The sequence below is a fragment of the Propithecus coquereli genome, unplaced genomic scaffold, assembly GCF_000956105.1.
Source record: "Propithecus coquereli isolate 6110/MARCELLA unplaced genomic scaffold, Pcoq_1.0 Scaffold48, whole genome shotgun sequence".
In the NCBI taxonomy this organism is placed as follows: Eukaryota; Metazoa; Chordata; class Mammalia; order Primates; family Indriidae; genus Propithecus; species Propithecus coquereli.
In genome coordinates this window covers 2,315,371-2,320,706 of record NW_012150618.1, presented here as the reverse complement: position 1 = coordinate 2,320,706, position 5,336 = coordinate 2,315,371, and the positions used below count along the sequence as shown (strand labels likewise).

Sequence of the window (5,336 nt, the reverse complement as noted above, 5' to 3'; positions counted from 1 at the left end):
TATTTTATGTGCATATAAAAGGCATACAAATGGCTGACAGTTGTGTTTGGGTGATTAGTTTCCCTGATGTAAACCTCAAAAATACCTGACTGGTATGTGGAGAGATCTAGGTCAACCTCAGCGCCAACCCTGAAATTGGCTTTTGCACAGGGGTTTTTAACCCAGAGGGTCCACAAACTTTAATAGAAGAATTACATTCTCCCCATTAAATTCTAAGTGCAATTTAGCATTTTCTTTGATTATGAATGCAAGCAACAATTGCCAGTATTAGCACCATCTGTGAGGTCGCCAATGTAAAGTACAGCTATTTTCATGCCACTTTACAGTAGCTACAAGTACCTTGTGATGTCTTTTACACAAGTCACTACTTAGAAATTATGTAGCTATTGGTCCCACTGCTAGATCTTTTTTTTAGAGCGTTAATAAAGAAGCACTCATATTATTTTATGTACTAGAGTTCTCCAGAGAAACAAAAACAATAGGAATATATACACATATATTATATATATATGTGCATATGTGTGTGTGTGTATGTATGTATACAAAATAAGGTATTGGCTATCACAATTATGGAGGCCAAGAAGTCCCACAATCTTCCATCATCAAGCTAGAGACTCAGAAAATCTGATGGTATACTTCTGAGAATCAGAGGACCAGTGGTGTAAGTTCCAGTCAAGAGCAGAAGACTGATGTCCCAGCTCAAGCAGTCCAGCAGAGACCATTCCCCCTTCCTCCACCTTTTTGTTCTATTCAGTCCCTCAATGGATTGCATCATGCCCATCCACACTGGGGATAGCCATCTACTGTAAATGGCATTGAGTTCTTGATTTGAGTCTCAGCTTGGCTGTTATTAGCATATAGAAATGCTACTGATGTGTGTACATTAATTTTGTAACCTTAGACTTTACTGCCTTTATCAATTCTAGGAGTCTTTTGGAGGAATTTTTAGGATTTTGTAGATATAAGATCATATCATTGGCAAGGATAGTTTGATCTTCTCTTTTCCAATTTGGATGCATTTATTTCTTTCTCTTGCCTGATTGCTCTGGCAAGGACTTTCAGCACTGTGTGGAATAGAAGCAGTGAAAGTGAACATCCTTGTCTTATTCCAGTTCTTAAGGGAAATGCTTTCAACTTTTCCCCATTCGGTATAATGTTGGCTGTGGGTTTATCATATATGACTTTTATTATTTTAAGGTATGTTCTTTCTGTGCCCAGTTTGTTAAGGGTTTTTATCATGAAGGCGTGCTGGATTTTACCAAATGCTTTTCCTGCATCTATTGAGGTGATCACATGGTTTTTTTTTTAATTCTGTTTATATGGTGAATCACATTGATTAATTTGTGCATGTTGAACCATCCTTGCATCCCTGAGATGAAATCCACTTGATCGTGGTAAATTATCTGTTTGATATGCCTTTGAATTTGGTTTGCTAGTACTTTATTGAGGATTTTTGCATCTATGTTCATCAGGGATATTGGTCTGTAGTTTTCTTTTTTGTTGTGTCCTTTCCTGGCTTTGGTATCAGGGTGATACTGGCTTTGTAGAATGAGTTAGGGAGGATTTCCTCCTCAATCTTTTGGAACAATTTCAGTAGGATAGGTACCCATTCTACTTTGTAGGTCTGGTAGAATTCAGCTGTGAATTGTCTTGTCTTGGGCTTTTGTTTTTGTTGTTGTTAGGAGATTTTTTTGGTTATGATTCAATCTTGCTACTCATTATTGTTCTGTTCAGGATTTCTATTTCTTCCCAATTCAAGCTTGGGAGGTTGTGTGTTTCCAAAAATTTATTCATTTCCTCTAGGTTTTCTAATTGTGTGTGTAGAGGTTCTCAGAATGATCACGAAACATATTTTATATTTCTGTGGTATCAGTAGTAATGTCTCCTGTTTCATTTCTGATTGAGCTTATTTGAATTCTCTCTCTTCTTTTCTTGGTTAATCTTTTGGACATTGGCCTAGGCAAAGAATTTATGACTAAGACTCCAAAAGCAAAATATAACAAAAACAAAAACAAAGAAAGTGGACTTATTTAAATTAAAAAGCTTCTGCACATCAAAATAAATAATCAACAGAGTAACTAGACAACCTACTGAACAGGAGAAAATATTTTGAAACTATACATCCAACAAAGGGCTAAGACCTAGAATCTACAAGGAATTCAAACAAATCAGCAAGAAAAAAACACATAAAAAGCTCCATTAAAAAGTGGGCAAAAGACAAGAATAGACATTTTTCAAAAGAAGATATACAAATGGCCAAAAAAATAGGAAAAAATGCTCAAAATCACTATTCATCAGGGAAATGCAAATTAAAATCACAATGAGATACGACCTTACCCCTGCCAGAATGGCCATTGTTAAGAAGTCGAAAAATAGTAGATGCTGGCATGGATGGGGTGAAAAGAGAATGCTTATATGCTGTTTGTGGAAATGTAAATTAGTACAACCTCTATGGAAAACAGTATGGAGATTCCTCAAAGAACTAAGAGTAGATCTACCATTCAATCCAGCAACCACACTGCTGAGTATCAACCCAAAGGAGAAGTCATTATATCAAAAAGTCACCTGCATGCGAATATTTATTGTTGCACAATTCACAAGTGCAAAGATATGGAATCAACCTAAGTGCTCATCAACTGATAAGTACATAAAGAAAATGTAGTATGTATATACCATGGAATACTATTCAGCCCTAAAAAAAAAGAATGAAATAATGGCTTTTGCAGCAACCTGGATGGAACTGGAGGCCATTATCCTAAGTGAAGTATCTTAGAAGTAGTAAAACAAATACCACATGTTCTACTTATAAGTGGGAGCTAAGCAATGGGTGTGCATGGTCATACAGGTGGTATAATGGACAATGGAGACTCAGAAGCGGGGAGGGGATCTAAGGGATAAAAAATTACTATTGGGTACAATGTACACTACTCAGGTGGTGGTACACTAAAAGCCCTGACCTGATCACTGTACAATTCATCCAGGTAACAAAAAAGCATTTGTACCTCCTAAACATATTTAAATAATGTTTTTAAAAAACCATTAATTTGAGAAGAGATACACAGGCTTCCCCAGTTGAAGGGGCTCATGGCACAAAAAATGTTAACAATCCCCGTGAGAACAACTCTGCCATGTAGCCACCCAGCCTTTGCTTGGCCATTTCCTTGGTGGGAACAAATCCTTCTCAAAATTCTATTTTATCTTCTTTAAATACAATTAAGAGGCTGGGCACAGTGGCTCATGCCTGTAATCCCAGCACTTCGGGAGGCTGAAGCAGGAAGATCACTTGATGCCAGGAGTTCAAGACCAGCCTGGGCAATATACTGAGACCATCGTCTCCACAAAAGACAAAAAAATTAGCTGGATAAAGTGGCACGCACCTGTAGTCTTCAGGAAGCTGAGGCAGGAGGATCGCTTGAGCACAGGAATTTGAAGTTACAGTGAGCTATGATTGTGCCACTGCACTCCAGCTGGGGTGACAGAGCAAAACTCTGGCTCTTTAAAAAATATAATTAAGGGAAGAAGGATTAAGCATCTACCAATATATTGCGCCTCAGCTCTAAATTCACTTTCCAGCACTTACTCCACCTGGAGCTGAGTATTGTGAGCGCATCTCCTTTGCATGGTGTTGAGCTCCATCAGCAGGGGGCACTGGAGGGCCCAGTGCAGGAGGAAGAGGCTTCTCTTCTTAGTACATATCACCCTTCCTTTCTTTTCTTCTTGTTCCTCCTCCTGCATGGCTATCGGTGACAAGAGGGGTTGGAATCCACTGTGCTCCCCCCACTAAGCTTCAGTGGCACCCCGCAATTCTTATTGAGTTCCATATTGCCCTTTTCTGCCCACCAGCTGCAGGCCATTGGCACCAGCAGGAGGTTTCAGGAGGCTTCCAGCTGCCAGGCTGCGAGAGGCGGTGGCTGTCTCCTACCAGCTCCACCCTGTGACTTGGATCAGTTCTGATCTGGACCAATTCAGCAAACTAATCTATCATTCATTAGGCAGCAACCACACTTTCCCCAATGAGGCCTGACATGCAGTTTGGGGGAGGAGGCCTTCTGTGATAGTTTGCTGGGGCTGCCATAGCAAAGTATCACAAACTGGGTGGGTTAAGCAACAGAAATTTATTGTCTTACAGTTCTGGAGGCTACATATCTAAGATGAAAGTATTGGCAGTCTTAGTTCCTTCTGAAGTCTAGGAGAGAGACTCTGTTTCGTGTTTCTGGTGGTTTGCTGGTAATCTTTTGCATAAAAGGCTGTGTGCCCTCTACTACATGGAGCTTGCTGCCACACTAAAGATTCCTGTATCTCCAGCAGGCTGATCTCAGCCTGTAATGGTGGTCACAGTTTCCATGCAATGGAAATGTTGGCCTCAGCTCTCTTTTCCAATCTACTGTGAGAAGGAAGAGCATTCTCAGCAATCAGACTGTTGACATTCCAGAAAATGGAGATGACACTTGGAAGGGATGCACAGTTGTTGTGAAGGGCCCCAGAGGAACCTGGCGGAGGGACTTCAATCACATCAATGTAGAACTTGATCTCTTTGGAGAGAAAAAGAAAAAAAGAAAGAAAAGGCTCTGGGTTGACAAATGGTGGGGAAATAGAAAGGAACTGGCTACCGTTTGCACTATCTGTAGTCATGTGCAGAACACGATCAAGGGTGTTCCACGGGGCTTCCGTTACAAGATGAGATCTGTATGTGCTCACTTCCCTATCCATGTAATTAATTAAGAGAGTTGGTCTTTTGTTGAAATCCAAAGTTTTTTGGGTGAAAAATACATCCACAGGGCTCAGATGAGGCCAGCGGTTGAATGTTCAATATCTCAAGGCCAGAAAGACAAGTTAATTGTTGAAGGAAATGACATTGAACATGTTTCAAATTCAGCAGCTTTGATTCAGCAAGCCACAACAGTTAAAAACAAAGATATCAAAAAAATTTTGGATAGTATCTATGTTTCTGAAAAAGGAACAGTTCAACAGCCTGATGAAGATCTAAGAGTTGTCCAGCTACAGAAACAAGACGCCGGATGATTCCTAAGACATACTTGTGACATTTTAATGACGCAATAAAAGAACTCTGCTGATTTAGGGGGAAAATGTTGGCCTCATTCATTCATTCATTTACTCATTTATTCAACAAATAGTCACTGTGTATGTTTAATACTATATGGCGAGTTCTTTATGCTCTGGGACATAGGGACAGCTGAGGCCCCATTCTCCAAGAGCTGCAAGTATAATGGTGGAGACAGGCAAGGGAGAAACATGTTAGGTGCTGTGCCATGGCTTTTCTGAGAAGGTGACTCTTGAACTTGGCTCTTGAACTCTAAGTCTTAGAAGATAGCAAA

The 5,336-nt window shown here is 40.0% G+C and overlaps 1 pseudogene; it reads left to right on the top strand.

Annotated features, from left to right (window-relative positions):
• Nucleotides 1–5,059, top strand: part of LOC105819313 — an 8,734-nt pseudogene extending 3,675 nt beyond the window's left edge.
• The last annotated feature ends 277 nt before the right edge of the window (nucleotides 5,060–5,336 follow it).